Raw genomic sequence first — 19,431 nt, 5'->3', positions numbered from 1 at the left:
GCTGACACACGCTGTGAAGGTGCATGAGAGAGAGCTTCTCTTCTTCTATCACTTGCACAGCCGTCATACAGAAGTTCTGAGTGCAAATGCGGTTAAATGCTTGCCGAGACCTCTCACTGAGTGTTCTCTTGCGAACCTTGTCCCTCTTCACTGGTGTCCTTTCGTTACCCGTTTCAATATTGTCCTTCTCACCACATCCAACGTACTTGGAGGAATATTGCACCTCATAAACGAGAGCAAACAATTTGTTCAATTCGAATGCAGAGATATCACACAATTTAAATTTTCATCGGTTGATCAGTTAACTACACACTTTCGTTCTGTTGTTCAATACAAAGTATCAAGCTTGCTCTCATACACCATCACTAATAACACAACATTCTAGTCACTTTCTGACTCATGCAAGCTAAAATGAAGTGTATTTTCAACTCCAGTTTTTTGCCATTGAATCGATACTATATTAATATGCATATACTTTGTTTAATAATATATTATCAAAATAAATGAATAATATTTCTGCTATTTTTATATTTACAGTATCAATTGGAGGAGTGTTTGGGCTTTTTATGGGAGCTAGCTTGATGAGTGTCGTAGAAATCGTCTACTATTTCATCTTTAGACCCATATTTATCCTGTTTAAACAAGCTCTATAATTAAATTACTGGTATTGGGTCTTGCGTAGTCTGGAATTATTGAATTACAACTTAGAAGTACCTTTGCAGAAAAAAATGGGAAAATATTACGACATAATGGAATTATATTTGATTACGATAGCATGATATTGTAGACGTTGGTAGTGGAGTAATCGTTTAACATGGCAGTAAAACTGCAATACAGTTGAGGAAACGAAATGCCTTATTAGTTCTTACAAGACAATTGATAACTTCGAAAAATCAATTTTGGCAGTGGAGTGGTATATACAGTATATAATTATGGAGTTATTATCACACATTCAAATAATGGCAATACTGTTAAAGAAAACCAATGGCTTTGTTGACGTAAACTTAAAGTAGCAAAAACTGCATAAGCATGACATGTTTAATCAAACATAGTAATTTTACAAGGACACTTCTTGTTTCGAACCCTTTTTTATCAATAAAACTAAAACATTTCCAAATCTAAAGAGTAGAGACATGTGTATTGAACATATTTATAAGATGAAGGCGTAACAGAACATAAGCAAAGTCTGATGCACCTCTCTATATAACCTAAAGAAAAAGATGTTTCGGCAAGTGAATTGAATGTCATCGATTTTTCATTATATATATATATATATATATAATCTAAATTAAAGAAGAAATTAAAATATATAATTCAAATAGAAAAATAGACCGTTCCCTACGCTAGTTATCTTGTATTTTTTACTATATCTGCTCCAAAGTTATTAACGAAATGAATAAGTCTTCTACACACATCTTATAACTTGGATTATACTATAATATGTTGAAAATGGTCTAGAAAAGTGAAGAATTACTGGCTTGCCTTCAGGTTGTGATCTAACATTATAATAATAGTAGTAGCGCTTTAATATATAATATATATATATATCTTTAATAACATATATTTAATGTGATAAGGGCGACATACATTTTGTCCACGTGGATACCTTTGGAAGTAACACACGCGGGCGACGGCATTTCTGTTTCTGACATCATGGATTCGAAATGTTTATTATGAATAATAACCGGTTCTATAATATACGACCATGTGCTAGACATTTCTTAATGTCCAATATCGAATTACATTCGCCATAACTTAATTTGGTACAAAACTATTGGTAACTTTAAGTTATTATCTCTTACAAAATGTTTTTCACATGTTGACTGTGCACAATAATGCACGTTTTCAGAGGCTTCCCAGAAGACGAAGCAAGAAGATATCTGGCGAACTGTACGCACAAGCATGGGTGATACGTTGTTTGGGACAACGAGGATTAGAAATTTTCACAGCCAAGCGGTACTCTTAATATGTTTGCAAAGGTAAAATTCAAATGGTGTTAGATATTGTGATCGAGCAGGCTATTTAGGTGTCCCAGAACAAGAAATACAGGTCATAGGTAGTTGTTTATATAACTAGTAACGCAAGACGCAAAAATGTGAGAACGCTATTTTTTTGATTGACGGACATCGCAGGTGGTTGTATCTATTAATGTGACAGTATGAGGTATCACTCCGTAGTTGAAGTTCCTAGAATTAAAAAGGAACAGATTATTTGTGTTCCTCAAATTACCCACAGCATAATCTTACGTGCATCGGTAATTTTTGAAAGATTTGCCCATGCAAAGTTATAAATCGGCATTTACGTAGAAGTGAGCTTCATCTCAAACAAGTGTCTGGATAGCAAAAATAGAATTGCCCGTAAGTGATATATACACTTCATAAATCTGCACTCAGCGATCAGGATCGTCCTGAAGAAATATTTCTGCATTTACACATTATCCGAATGTCGCTTGTACTTACACCACATCCTTTGCACTAAACTATGGCTCACACCATTTTGCTTTGATAAACGACGTGCGTTCTTCAGGGGCTACCTCGAAGATTCCAGCACTCCTTATCTGTAGCTTCATCCGTGGCTGTCCGCGATCGGCCACTACAAAGTCTGACTATGGCTATGCCCGTCTCCTTATATTTATTTAATAAACGTGACACTGTACTAGGGTACGTAATACATGAAAAAAACTCGTTGCATATTCGACTTCTTGATAAAATTCTAACCCATGGCTGTATATCAAACTAACCACCTATTCTACATAATCTAAAAAAATCGCGACATCGAGGCGACATACTCCCAAAAATGTTTCCTAATGAGCGCCAACCATCTCACAGTCAATTAAACTACATTACAATGTATTTTAAAAGGGGTAGTAAGGAAGGTCTGAACATATATGTATAGATACAGCTATATAGATATAGATACAGATGTAGATATAGATATCTAGAAGCATGTGTGTGTGTTCTGTTTGACTTTTAAAATATAGTTTAGAACCTTTAATGTGTTTGTTTTCACTGACCAGATTTTGGCAAATTTATGCCAATGATTTAAATAAGTAAAGCGATTAGTAAATGTTCTTTATAAATATTTAGAACTAGTAAATAATTACTTATGGTATATTATTATTCATGCTATTTCTGTTCTCTCACAACGAGGCTACTGAGCTTAATAAACAACGGCGAAAACGATTCTTATGAGTTTAAATAATTTTAAAATTAACGCTCGTCAGTATTTTAGACGTAAGAACCTAAGAGTATCATTCAAAAAAGTATCTTGTAGTTAAGTATTTGAATTCAAAGTGAAAAGTAACAATAAAAATAATGATAAAAAAATTTGCAGGTAAAAACAAATTGTTAAACTCTAAGTTATATATTATATTCATGTGAGTTATTATAAAATGACATATCACATTCCAGATAATCACCAAGGTTACCGAAATCCATCGTCTACTTTAAAAAGAAGAGGAGGCTTTCTGGCAATTCGAACATGACTCATTTCAGTAACAAATTGTTTAATAAACTCTGTCAGTAGCATGCGTAATTGTGATAATATGCTCTCCAACTATCTCAGTTTTAAGTGTTAAAGTGAATTAAATTGAATCAAATATATTTTAATTTCTAACAAAGAAGCTACGCGACGGTTTATACAGACGCATAATTATTAATTATAAGGAATAATACTTGAACAATTTAATAGGGACTTACCATGTAATTCACATGTATGTAAGTGTAGGTTTTATCTATGTAATGTGTAAGTATATTGTTATGGTCACATGTTTGTAAGTGTAGGTTTTATCTATGTAATGTGTAAGTATATTGTTAAGATTGTCAACATGTACATAATTGAAATTTTGTTTACGCATAATCAAGTTTCTACCTAATACTCACTCCTGAACAGCTTAATATTCTAATTATTATTTGGTTGTTTACAAATGCAGAGGATAATTTATGGTATTACGTCGGGTTAAATTGATATGAAAAGCCTAGAAATTATCAATCCTATTTTCATTGTGAATATCAGAAGTAGATATTTATCCCATCTACTTCAATATAGAAGTCTAATATATTATGTGAGTCATGCTTCTCTTGAACTTCAATTCAGTTGTTTACTTCTCATCCAATAAATACCAAATTCCAATGCAGTATATTTAGTCATTTATATGCTATTCATTACTTAGTGTAATTAAATATGTAATGTCATGTAACTTCTAAATACAACTATTTATAATGGAAATGTGCCCACCTACAACTAATTGGCCGTTTCACTGTACCTTACTAGCATAGACATTAAATAATAATCCATTTAACATCAAGATAAAACATATGTTACATAAAAAATTTCAGAGACGCCTATATACAGATATTTATTACCATACAACCTCCAAAGAAAATATTTGTCAGATATCCATGTTTGGAATACAAAACCTTAGATTAACATACAAATAATAAAATTTCAATTAACAAACGCATAAAATTTTCTATAAGAAATAATTCCTTGCATGTAAGAAGATACAGGAGATATAATAAAAATAAATGAGGAGAGAGTCTGCAGCCTAGACCCCTCCTCGTTCTATATATATATTTTGTCAACTAATGATGCTCAATTGACTACGGTGATCAATTAATCTACGGATATCTTGATCATCAATATCTGTTCTTACATGTACCGAGTTGTGATCCGAAAATTTGACTGCATGGAAAGGCCTTATTCATCTGGAACATATGTTTTTGTTATACTATCAGCTAATTAAGACATATTGTTCTTTTACTAACCATTTGTTACGAATTTTACTAATGGAAATAATTCTACATTTGAGGGGCTTAGTGGAAAAGTTGCGTATCCCACATTTGAATGTTTTAGAGAAACAGAAGGTTTTGCGTTGCAACTGACAAAAGTTTTACTATGGAAGAAAAGTACATAAATATAACAATACATATTAGAAGAAGGTCTGATATGTTTCAGAAAAAATCACCATGTATCTTACTTCTTATCTTTAAGAAGAAATAAACATAATATATGCACATGATCATGGTTGCCAAACCAATACGAGCTTTCTATATTAATGAATCAAAATGAAAGTTCAATACGCGAATATTGATGTAACACACAGAATAACACAACAGTTAGACCATGTTCGTCTCTGCCAATAATGCTCACGTACTCCACTGAGTAAAAAAAAATCACACATGTTCGTATTGCCACTCAAATAACATAGTTTCGAGAACAAATATTTTTCCTTCGTACGGCAGCACTCTAATATGCTAGAACCGAACACACTGTGAACACAACATTGCAGACGAGTATAATACACATTATATTTCACAATAAACCATTACTCAGGGCACAGTACTCGCGTCTTTGAAGAGACACTTCACTTTATACAATCACTCGATATCGCTACTGTCAATATTATCTACCCTGCGTGGTTTGCGTTGTCATTGTTCCATTTTAGAGATCTTTAATATTCGTGGTGGATGGGTGGAATGTAGTTTAACATGCTCATTAGATTATCATACTTAGGTTTCTGAATAGGCCTTCCTTCCGGATACTTGGATACCAAAACCATATCTTGCAGAGAGCGCGGTCGTCCTCTTTCTCGCTGCAAACTTAGAGCAGTCCAAGGCTCACATGTCGAGTATGTGTATTTTACCTTGACTAGTTGGCTGCCTTTCAGAAATGTCATGCTAGTCGCTGCTCTCATATTAAAGACTTTTCCATCTTCTGTTTTCTTGATAATGTCAGAACAGATGTCAACGCTGATACAACCTTCATGTCTTCTGTTGTCATTTCGATGACTTGAAATGGCTTCTTTTTGCGTGCTGTCTTTATCAGAGTGGCCCATTGAGCGGGGGTGTACACAGATTGTGTTTTCCTTTTCGCTCTCTCAATAATACCGAAATCAGCATCGCAGGGGAAAAATGTGTAGCCAGGAACCAAAAGTATATTGGTCTATTCAAAAGTTCTATTGTCTGGAGGTCAGTGATGGCTAACAAATACAGCCAGAGTCCCATAATGACAGAATTTTTATTTTGCCCGACGCACGAATCACTATACACTATTAAATTACGTCTGTTGCGAATATCCTCTGGTAGGTGCATTATAACTCGAAGAATACAGCTTCCAATTTCATCACTACCACGAGAAGCTACAGATTCTGGCCAGACACACATAACTGCAGAATCGTCATGACATAAATAGAACCCAAAACAATATGTCCACAATTGCCGCAAATAGAAAACAGTTTCCGTGCTTATCATCGGTGTTGGAAGTGCTTGTTCCAGATCCATAGCAACAACTATAGTGCTCCTATTAATATATTTGCATTCCTGTTTTGCATTTCTCAAAGATTGGTAGGCTGCTTCGGCTTTACGAATGTGTATATGATATTCAGATAGTCTAGGTTCTACATGTAGCATCGAATCACAAGTTTTGCATGTGTCGGTGCTTGGCATTTTAAATGCCATGTTAAATTCATTATTGAACACATATCGATATGTATGTAATTTCACTGGACCGATTTCTCTTTCTTCACATTGTTTTACATACAAATCGTACATTTGTTGCACAGAATGCACCGAAACTATATATGAACGTTCAGGGTTTGCATCTCTGCTGTAGTGAGAACGGTATCTTGGAAACGACCTAATATGATTCCTGACAATATCTAGTTTTTCTTCCGAAATAGCATGGGGGCGGTTGTGATGTTTACCTCGACAGTCTTCTTTGGGAGAATGCAACGGTTTTGTAGGCATATCATTTGTATGTGTTCCCTATTCACCACGGGCTGTACGCAGTCTACGTTCTGTGATACCATGGGCATTGCAGAATGCTTGCTTGCATACATTAACTTCCATTCCTGATGATGAACGAAGAACATAATGAAAAGTATTGGCGCGCCTGGAGACATTTACATGTTTCCTGTCTTTAATGTACACAAGTTCACATTCTGACCTCTTGATTAGTCCAAATAGATAGGCATTTTGAGTGTTGAAATCATGCATGTTGTAAAACGAAATGAAAATATTATCTTTGGTTTCAGAATCGATATCCTTCATATATCTACACCACTCGGTTTTACAACACCTCACATCACTTCGCATTTTATCCGGTACTTCCTTACCTGTGCGTCCAACGTAACTCTTTCCTGCGTTCCTCTTACGCTTACGTTCATTATCCTTCCATTTGTCTTCGTTTCGTTGTCTCTTTCGTGGTTTAACAGAGGAATTTCCCAGACTAGACTTACTTTCAACGTCCTGCACACAGCCATTATTACTTTCAACAGCAACATGTATCAGCGGCCACAGTTGGCTGATTTCTAGACTTACAACCAATTAGTGTTATATCACCACAAACTCACAATATAACTGGAAGCGGGATACGTCATTTTTCCACTCAATAGTTGCAGCTGAAAGGGGATACGTCATTTTTCCACTAACATTTTTGACACAAAAATTCCTCATTTTCGTCCTACGCTTATGGGATCCACAGTATACGGAGCTGCGTCATAACACTTCTTCTCAATATACCGGATAGTTCCATGTATCCAAATATGTAAATATTTCGATTTTCCAAATTTTGTGGGATACGCCCCTTTTCCACTAAGCCCCTCATTTATTAAAGATGATATTTTTTTACTGTTTCATTCCTTTCCCAAGCTAGTTAAGACATCTACTCACATATTAGAATATCTTTCGTACTCATACCATTTCTGTGTAGTAAACATATATTAATCGCAGAAGTTTCCATCTACAAATATATTAAGATTTGATGGTTTTCAATTTGCATAAAAGTCAAAACCAAAGAATCTATAAAGAAGACTACCATACTTCTGAATCTTTTTAATATTTTGCAATCAATTCTTAACATAAAACTTTCATGTAAGTAGGACTTAAAACGCTCCATAATTTCTACCGCAGTAATCAACTCCAGAAGAAAAATAGGTGTATTTAAATCATATATACGAACTTGTCTGATAAAGAATACAGGACGTTGTAATATTCCTTTACTATATCTTTGTTGAATACATCCTAGAATCACTTTGGGGCTACTTTAGAAACTGTCTAAAAAGTGGCAATCAAATCAGACAATTTCAATAGTACATTAAAACATAACGATTATAAAATTAGAAGAAGTTGTCTAAACTCAACATTTTTCTCTTATTTTTGCTGCAGGTAAATTACGAATTACTTCTGTACTGAGGGGTTCATACATTTCTTACTACACCCAATTTCATTACCTATGTAAGATATTTTCTTTCGAAAAAATCAATTTATTTACAGAAAATATACTTAACACATTGTTTAGTATACTGTTATGGTGATAAATATCCCGCGGATAGAACGGTACGTGAAATTAGACCCTCTCCTTTTAAAGGATACAGAAATTTCATTAACACTCGAAACATTACACACGAACATGGTAAGCTAAAATGGGAGGCATTTCAATTCGGAGTCCCTAATTGTGAAACAAATGCGGTATACTTTTACGAGTTCTCAGTAAACTTCAAGTGTAGATACGTCTTGTAAAAATGTAACTGATTATACACCGTTCATGCTGACATTGCTGTTTGCTAGTGGTCTACTATGCCACGCTTAGTTGCATGCATGGAGAGCATGCCCGCATGAGGCATGTATTGGGCGCTAACTTAAGAATTCCGGTTTAAAATCTTAATGATTCAAAACAAGCCACCAATAATTCTACTTCTTATTTACTAGATCATAAGGAAACGCAAAATTATTTTCACTGGCTTGAGTTATTCTCTGGTTTCAACTCTCACTTTGTATAATACCTATTGCTCTGTAATCATTTGTGGAAAACAGATAACCCTTTTTCATAAGTTATCTATTATTTCTAGGAAATATCCCTTCCGACACAAATCTCGATAATATATACACTGTGGTCCAGAAGTGTGAAAACGCAAAGAAAATCCAAACCTTTCGGAAGTGGAGAAAAATGAAAAAAAGTAATGTAAGCAGACGAGGGGAAAATCTTTTGAGACATATGACAGCATTGTCCGAAATCTTAAAATGGCGGGAACTTCTTTCTAACTGGGAACCCTATTGTGTGATAAATAGGGATGGTATCGATACGAGACGAGACGAGACTTTGTACAGTCTCGGTCTCGTCTCGGTTGATTAATAACGGTCTCGGTCTCGGTCTCGTCTCGAGTAAAAAATCACAGTCTCGGTCTCGGTCTCGTCTCGGTCGACAGATGCTTGTCTCGATCTCGGTCTCGGTCTCGAGTACTAAATCTCGGTTTCGTCTCGAAAGTCTCGAAATAAATAGTGTGAAATTAAAATAGTGAAAGTATTATTCTCGTACAGTCTGTCGTTTCCGCTTATTTTTTCCTTTCATTTTGACTTAGAATTATGGTATGGTGTACCTCTTCATAGCTAATTTGCTAGTGCTAATGCTTTTATTCTAGGTTCAATGATCAGTGTGTATATCACCCTAAAACCCGAATAGATCCCATATTTCACTTTCAGCAATAGACGTTGTCTTATATAACCTCAGAACTGCCTATATAATTAAACTCTATTAAATCAACTCCAGTACTATACAGTAGTTTATTTCCTTCCTTTGAATCAGAATTGTTCAATACCTCCTAACGGATAACGCAACACATAGCAGCACGAATGTATTTAATCGTACCAAAATTGAAACTTTAGAATTTCTCATTATTCAATACATTCTGCTTTGACTGTAATTTTAAAAACAGAATATAACGTTCATTATCTTAACAAATAGGGTAAAGTATTACTACAATATACGTATTTTGTTTGAAATTGATGAAATGCTTTATTACCGTTTCACATCTCCGTGTTTAATTGACACTTTACAACACGAACGTCCTGAACCTTGTGGTGGGAGATACTACACTCATCTTTGTTATGTGAGGTTTCGAGTTGGATCACAAAACAAGTTAGATTCAAAGTCCGATGTTTCGCATAGTTCGCGTCTCATTTTAAGTGCATTCTGTTCTTATACTAGTTCATAAGGTCGTAATGCATTACGTAAGCACATAACCAGTGCCGTAACATAGATTAATCTTATTCTTGAGCTCTCAACGGTGCATGCAATCTTTATTTGAGAAAACTAACCTTGCGTTTATTACGTTGAAATTTTATAATATATACATATTATATAAGTATATTAGTATACAGATAATTCGAGTTATCTGTATCTATTTTTTCTCACTCGCCAAAACAAGTGATTCTTAACTTTCTAGTTTTCTTTTGTATTAATTTTCGTAGTTTTGCTGCAACATGATGGATTGAATAGTCAAAAATACTTTTTTCGCTCTATGATTTTCATTAAATTTTGGATCCATTTTTACCCTACTTTACCTAGTAAAAGTTAAATATTTAGTCTTAGTTGAGGAATCAGTTTTTCGCTTCTGTAAAATTACGAAATTATGACTTGGTTTAGTTTACCTCCGAGGTCCAGATATAATAAAGTATCACCATCATCATAATCAACCATTATCAATCCATTGCTGGATGAAGGTCTTTCCAAGTCTTCTCCACAACTATCTAATGGGCAATTCTTTTCCAGGTTACTCCTCCAGTGGCTCTTGATTTCGTCACATCTTCTTGTATGCGGAGGTTTCCTAGGCTGTTTTTGTCTCGTGGTATCCAGTCTAGAATTGTTGTCGTCCGTCGATCATAATTTCTTCTTGCAATACGTCCAGCACACTTTCCAGCTCATATTAAATTATTTCATTAGCACCATCAGTATTCATTTCTATATATTTGGGCTACAAATAGTTCGAATTCGCTACTTTCGGAGTACAGACACAATACTTTTTAATCATCGAATCTGACAACACTGACTGAATGATTTAAATCAACACAATGTGAGGACCCCCAATTGGTCTAGCGGCTAGAACTTTTGATTTCGGTTCGCGTGGTGCCGAGTTCGATTTCCGGTAGGGGTAAAGTTGATCGACCGAAATGGTTCGGATTCCACTATAATAATTAGCTCCACGTCTCCTGTAGCCGCCCTAGCATAACTGTGGGACGTCAAATTAAAACAAAACAAAACAAATGTGAACACTGTGTATTACTAACTGTAAGTTCTTGAATAATTGCATATAGTTATATGGTATGGATCGAGTTTGAGGTGGTCGGTGGTCAAACTAAAGCAAGTGAAATGTAATTAGGGTGCAATTAGAACTTTTAATTAAGCACGATCTTAATCTAAAGTGTACACCAGGCCCTAGGCTTAAGGGAAACAACTAGTGTTACTGAAAATGCATCAGTTACATTTAATCTCAATTACAATTTGCATTTACATGTGTTGCTGGAACGAAGATTTAAACATTAACATTATAAGTAGCCCAAATACTATGAAAAACATCGTCTCTTGAAAGCATTCTTGCACCATAAAACAAATTACGAGTAATTTTAAAATATTTTGCAGTTTATCTACGTCATTTGCACATATTTAAAATAACATTTAGCTATCTATTTAAGTGGGCAACACTGCTTAAAATAATGTAACTGCGACTTGTAATTAAAACCACCAAAAACTGTTGTAATGTTATAGAAGCAAAGGAAAGCAATAATCATCATAAAAATTTAATAAAAATGCGTCATTTTAAGCAGTATAACAATCACTACCAATGTGTTTGGTATCTCTGAAACGATTTGAAATAACAATTGTTGTAAATGGCGTTATAAGCATTTAAGTCTTTTGGAAGCATCTGCATGATGAGACGCGATATACTGTGATCATCTTAATCTTTCCACGGGGATATGTCGAAAACGGTTGAACATAATGAACCGAACAAAAACTCAAATAGGAAATGCCACGGGGCACACCGAATGGTGTTGTCGCGACGCCTCCCGGGGCCGCCTTTCATGGGGTACCAGGGCCAAACTTTAAAATCTTAAATGGAAACATGGGCAGAGTAATACCTCGTTCCATAGATATTTAAAAAGTAAAATGTGTTGTGCAAAAGATTTTTCACATCGGTGACCGTTTTCAAAATGGCCGCCAAGACATGGAGCCTGTATCAGATAAAACGTCCAGTACCACTAGACCCCTAATATGTAAATAGTTGGAGATAAATGAATAGAATAAAACTCGTATAGGAGAGCACAGAAGGTATTTATCATTCCATGGCTCGAATACAATGCAACGGAGAAAAAGATTATTAAAGTATAATTGACATGATGCAAAAGAGGAAATGATAAAAAATGATCTTTCCGACCTCTGTCCGTAAGTAAGTGAAGCGGGAATGAATGGTAAAATATCAGATGAGAACCTCACTTTTTATTTGCAATAGATATGGTTTGTCTGAAACACTTGTGTATACAAATGACTGGTATTATAATGAATAAAAATAAAGTGAAATAAGATGAATAAAAATAAGGTGAAATTCAAGTTTAACAACATTTTACCCGCCCCTTCGCCTCTGATAATTTAACGCATTGCGTGCAAGATTTTTGGGACATATCTGCATCAGTATGTACAGTTTCGTTACTAAGGATCACAACTGAAATTACCGTTGAAAGATATTCGGAATGTAACTGTGGACATCTCAGTGAAACTCATATTCTATCACATGCAAGAAGACATAGAAGGAAAAGAAGCGAACCAATATCATGCAGACGACTGTTGAACAAAATCAACGTTTGTAAACATTGTTCTAAAATTGCATTGTTCGACAAATTGGTTTCGCATTTCAGTTGATTCATTTTTGCATCAAACTATTGCCTGCAATCAAAATGGAAGGTACCATTTAACAAGAATTTTACATACTTTATCCCATTACAGAGACATTTATCTCTTATAAAAACACATTTCAAATAACTATGTTTCGTAGATACAATTTGCAAAAACTAAGGCTCTCATTTGCAATTTCACTGATCCTTCGCGATACACTCACTTACGGAGCGAGGTTGGAGCGATTATTTTCTAGGAGTTAGATTTGTTTCTTTCCATTATGGCACTTTCACTCTAATCATCTATTCAACTGTTGCAACATTCCCGAGCTATAGAATGATAGGTAACTTCTGTGGTTTCCTATTCGAATATTTGTTCTGGTGTTTTCATATTACTGGATACTGGACGTTTTACCTAATGCAGGTACACCTTGTCTCAAAAAGGTTGAGCGCATTCTTTATTGCTATTTCGAGGCAAAAATTTTCTAAGTCCAACTTCGGGTATCTTCGGGAAAAAGTAAACCAGGTTCGAATCTCGAAGCCAACCTTTGCAATCGGCAAAAGTCTTGCAGATGTGTTTTTCTTCTTTTAAATATAATAAGACTTGTTACCAATTATAAAAAAAAAGCAACATTGATTGAAATACTTAATGATACAATATTTCGAAACTGTATTAATGCCAGCACATGCTTGTTTGTCATTTTGCTCTCCATACTTAATGGAATATTTAGATACGTAAACGAATCTTTCCATATGTAAATGAATGGTGAAAGTTAAGACATAGAACATTATTCTCTCGTGAGTACTAAAATAAAAGTCAAAGTAGAACAAAAACAGCATTTGCAGTGGATATGAATGTAATTATTATCTTAAATACAGCTATATATCGCTAGAAGTATTATTCGTTGAGCGCTTGTGTTAGCTCAGGGGTACGCCATTGGATTTTAAATCGCAAGGTCGAGGGTTCGATTCCCATCTGAGTCAATGTATTTTTATGAAATTCTATTTTCCGCAATGCATGAAAAATTATATAAAATAATTATATTAAAATACGTCAGTTGTATATATATAACATACAATCATTGCAGAACATAGTGATTATTATGTTTAAAATATAACAGGTGTTCACAGTACGTTGGTATTCTATGATATATGTGAATGTTAAATACAAATTAAGAAAATAATAACATCGCAATGAATAAATTATGTAGTGTATTTATTTAGAGCTATTTGTCATCGGAAGTTACTTCTGAATTTTCTCATTACAGCAAGTGATTTACGCTTTCTGAAAGGTAAAGAGACTATTCGGGTATAAACAGAAATTATTATACAAACTCCAATCTTCGTTACAGACACAAAACTCCCGATCCCCAAAACTATGTAAACAGGAAATTTACGAATACGAAGTCATGTCTAAGAGACTTATTTATACTCGAGAAAGAAGGCAGAATAGGATTTCTTTCCAAAGGATTTCAGTTCAATAATCTGCAAGGCTTTTGTATATGGATGTGGTCCCTTTCTCTCCGCCAATATATATAAAGTAAAAGCGATCGATATTAGTGTCGAATCCATAGTTCTCGTTGTTGCAGAAATTAATAATTACAACTCCGAAAGCGTTAAAGTCCAAATTTAACTCTCATCGTAAAGCTCCTTTGTGGTTAAGCGTATAGCGTACACGCTTTCGGTGTGAGACCCAGATTTGGCCCCCAGCGAGAGCTCATGTAGTTCGCGTTAATTAGTAGGTCTACGTCTCATATAGCCTCACTGCTGACGGGACGTTAAACTCAAAATCAATTCAATTGATTCAAAACCCATTATTATGGCGGGCGATAAAGTATGAAAAATAAAATGTCTCAAATGACTGAGATTAGTGTCAAATCCATAGTTTGAGTTCGTGACACTGTTACAAACACAATGCCATTTAATGCCACGTTTTGGTATGAGCGACTATGCCTCCTGGATTTTGAATTTACAGGAGCAACATCAAAAGCATTGCTCACACAGCTCTAAATGTTTTGATGTATGTATACGTGTATATTCCAGCGAAACTCCGGAATGTCTGGAGCAACTTTTACCTAACATGGGAGACATATTACTTTCAATCTAAGGAAAAAAATATTGTGGAATTCAGATACCTCAAAGGATTGAAGTTGGGAAGAGTGGCATGTAAAAATAGTGTAAAATGACTGATTGTAGAGTGTTATCCATTGTTTTCTCGGTCGTCGAGATGAGTAGTGAGGCACTCAATGGCGTTATATCCAAATTAATCCCCATCTTTACAGGATGAGGGGCTTGGAAATATGATTTAAAAAATGTAAAAACTTACTTAAATATTTGTCGAAGTAATAGTTTTCTGGAGTCGCGAAAGTGTTTCTAATAACTTTGGAATGTAGTTTGTAACCACTTCAAGATGGGCTCTTTAATCATATCAATTTCTCACCTTAAGAAGAAATTACCATCTCAACTAGTATATGTATCAAGCTAGCCTTCGCAATCGAGAAAAAATTGTGTAGATGTATGTTTCGTCTTTTAAATGATATACTAAATGTAAAATCAGAGATTGAGTTGGTCGGTGGGTCAAATGGGTCAAGATTTATGAGTGGGTCAGTGGATCGTAGGTCAGCAAGGCGTGACCCACTGCAAAACACCATCACTGTGACTCACACTGACCCATTCACCCACCAACCCATTCTGCTCAGTGCCTTCTAGATAGCATTTTCTGAACACTGGCAACTTTGTCTACGTTTTACTTTCAAGATCTCCATTTTTCTTCTTTTTTTCATTTGGTTGTAATGAAGAAAGAAGTTCAGGCTCTTTTGGATTTTTATATTTCCAGTTGTAACAATGGCAATAAGACTTACTGCTTGGCTTTTGAGATGCAGGCTATGAGTTTTTAGAGGAGCTAACTACTGGAAAAAATGGTTTATTACAAATATAACCTCTTAAGTGAGTAGAGAGGATGGCGTGGGTAATGGATCAAACTTAATGACGATGTATTTTAGTGGGTCGGAGTTGGTCACAATGGTTCAGAGTTGTTTATAGTTGGTGGTGGGTCAGAGTGGGTCATGGTGGGTGAATGGGTCACGTTGGGTGTTGAGTCATTGTGGGTCACGATGTGTAGTGGGTCAGTATTTTGTGGATCAAGGTTTCATTGACCCACACCATCTCTTGTCAACATTGCACTAAAGAGGAGAGATTCCGAAGGTGCGCGTCGGCGATTTTCTCAAATTTTGCACATAGATAGTGCCCCACCAGAAAGCAATAAATCTCGAAACGGTTGACAGTACCATCTCACAGAACTCGAGATAGAGGGATTGGTTTGATTGGCTAAATTAAGACCTCAATAATCTATCCTTCTACAAGCGAGATTTTCTTCATCGTTTCCGTGGTGAAGTCAGAATATGCGGCAAGTAAACTTAAGGTTGAAGGTTCGCGCCCACCTTGGGATACTTGCTTTTTTTCCCCTAGTGTTTTTTACACTCACCTGAATATAAACAAATCAAGCATATGGGCAATTTAACATATTTTGGGGGACAAATTTTCTGGTTCGTTGGCGTTTCGTTGAGTCTCTGCCGCTGGTGGTATAATTTTCAAAACCGAAGTGGGCCACCACGGATCGTAGCTGCGGGATCACCAACTTTTGGCGAAATGTCGCCAGTTGCGCATCGGTGGTCCACTGACGCTTACGACATGGGGGCTTGTATCTGAAAACTAAGAGAATAAAGAAGCATGGTATCCATGAAGCCCATTGACACTAATAAAAGTCTGAAACGATGAAACAGATGTCAACACCGGAAAACATGTATTTTATAATTTCAAAGGTACCCCGTGTCGAGGAAAAGATTTGCCCCAAGGTTCCCCGGTGGGTCTCAGGAGGGGTGCAACTCAAAATTTGAAAATGGTAAGGGGAATCTAGTAGTATGTCATTTAAAAGTATTACTAAAATTTTTTTTAAAAAAAATGGTAAGAGTCCCGAATCTTTATGCTAACTTGTGCAAAATAGCGAGCGTTCAAGATGGTAATAAATCCTTCATTGAAAACTCCTTGACCACCTCTAGAAATGTGAAACTGTGAAACTACCCAGAAGAGGTAAACACTTGTCTTACCATTGCAAAAGTATAATGCACCAAGGTAAAACAAGAAGCGACCCATTATGCGTTTATTACATCACTGATATTAAATTCTACGTTACACGATTGTGTCTTTAAGCTAAAGGACAGGGTGATTGCGAATTATGAAATTAAAAATGATAGAATACAGAATTGAACCACAACCAACTATGAACCACTCGGACCATTGTGACCAACTCCGACCCACCAACGTAATCAACTCTGACCCATGATCCACGTCCTTCTCTCCATTGACTAAAGAGGTTACACTTGAAATAAAACAAGACTGTGAAATTTTCACTTATCGGAGTTTGAATTCCTACCGTCAATCGCTCAAGCACCGCTCTGTTACAATACCGGTGGATCTGACCTTTACGATATACAATGGTTTCTCGACGATATACACTATAGTGTTTCTCCAAATTAAGATGAATTTAAATTTATCATATATAATTATTTCTTTCTTGGCTTACATATACATTTCAGTAGAAAACAGGATGAAATTTGAAAGTATCAAATCAAGATAAAGTAGACCAACGTAAGAAGAAAAGAAAGAAAAACTAGTTTTCCATATAATTAAGCATGCCGTACTAATTTAAAATGCCCATGAAATTAAGCTTGGAATACAAATGTTATGACTATTTTTCCCACAACTTTATGGTTTGATTGCCTTATGCTCTGAACGATCCATATATTAAACACCAGCTTCAGCAATTATTATATTAGAAAGCAGTGGGTATAAAATGCAAAGAACTGTAGTTTTTATTCCTCAATTAGTTTCTCAACTAATATCAATCGTTTTCGATAATTTTTACAAATCAACCCACTACCAATTTCCAATATATAGAAAATCATCCCCACTCATAAAACACATTTTTAAAAATGCCAGGACACGTTCTGTTTATTTTTAGTAAAGAGTTATATACTGAATTTAAGCTCTCGAAGTTGAATGGCTTGTAAGATACTCAGTTTTTCGCAAAAATTCGGACACCTACTCCTCACTAAGGATATGTGTTATAATGAAAGTGATATGCGTATGATAACTTCCCAGTTGGGATTGGGGCCTGATTATATACCAAATGTCATTTCATTTGACTTTGCAATTTGACCGTGATAATCACGCAGACATAGTTACTTTCAGTTTTTCATACTAGGTATAATAATTCATATAATACAGGAGATTCAATTTTTTTCCAGCAGTTAGCTCCTCTAAAAGATCACAAGCTGTATCTCAAAATTGAACTCCTATTGCTATTGCCACTCTTACAATTGCAAATATCAAAATCCAAAAATGCCTGAGCTTTTTTCATTAGAAATGGAGATTCAGAAGAAGAAAAATGGAGATATTGAAAGTAAAACGTAGACAAGCTCACCAGTGTTCAGAAGATGCTGTCTACAATGCGCAGAACAGAATGGGACGGTGGGTAGTTGGGGTCGTTTCGACAAAGATATTTCGTCCAAAGGATTTTCGTCCAGAGACATTTAGCCAATACACATTTGGTCCAGGGACATTTGGTCCAAAGGGCAATTTCTTCAAAGAGCATTTTGTCTAAAAGACAATTGGTCCAAAGGACATTTCGTCCAAAAGACATTTGGTCCAAAGAGCATTTCGTCCACAGCATTTTCGTCCAGAGACATTTAGTCCAAACACATTTGGTCCAGGGACATTTCGTCCAAAACACAATTGGTGCAAAAGACAATTGATCTAAAGGACATTTCGTCCAAAACACAATTGGTCCAAAAGATATTTGGTCCAAAGGGCATTTCGTCCAAAAGACAATTGGTCCAAGGGACATTTCGTCCAGGGATGTTTAGTTCAAAGCACATTTCGTCGAAAGAACATTTGGTCCGGTAACGCTTGGGGGTCAAGGGTTTGCTTCTATTTGAAGAGTAAAAGTGATGCATATAACATTATGACTCACAAGTAATACCTCCCAAGTGTAACACTCTGATTTTGAAAAAAATAGGCAGGTAGATACTACACACAAAATAAACGAATACGTGTTTTTCTGCGGAAAAGTGGTTTTAGGGGGGGCCAAAGCCCCTACTCAAAATTTTGAAAGTTGACGCCCGAAAGGAAAGTAGAGATGGACCGAAGTGAACGAAATTGTGCACAGATATTGCAGACGTAAAATGAGGGAATACGCGTTTCGTATTTTCCTGGAAAAAATGGTTACGTGGGGCACAGACGCCTCCAAACCTTTGATCACGAAATATCAAAAGTACTAATAACAGTATGTCAGATGTGCGTAAAGAACATGAAGAATTGCAACGAAACTTTGAGTAGGGACAATACGCAAAAAATAAATAAATACGTTTTTTTATTTTCTGCGAAAGAGCGGTTTTTAGGGGGCAAAAGCCCCCATCCAAAAGTTTGAAACTTGAGGCCCGAAAGGTCACAAGAAATGAACCCAAGTGAATGAAATTGTGCAGAGATATTGTAGACATAAAATGAGGGTATACTGGTTTCGTATTTTCCTAAAAAGAAAAAAAAGAAAAAGGTTTGGGTGGGACACAGACCCCTACAAAACTTTGATCGTGAAACATCAAAAGTGCGAATAACAGTATGTCAGAAGTGCTTAAAGGACATGAAGAATTGGAACGACATATTGTGTAGGGACAATACGCAAAAATAAACGAATGCGAGTTTATTTTCTGAG

Source organism: Thermobia domestica, chromosome 1 (genome assembly GCF_964235325.1).
Source record: "Thermobia domestica chromosome 1, izTheDome1.hap1.1, whole genome shotgun sequence".
Lineage (NCBI taxonomy): Eukaryota > Metazoa > Arthropoda > Insecta > Zygentoma > Lepismatidae > Thermobia > Thermobia domestica.
The sequence above is the reverse complement of the archived record's forward strand: the minus strand, read 5'-3'. Positions refer to the sequence as shown.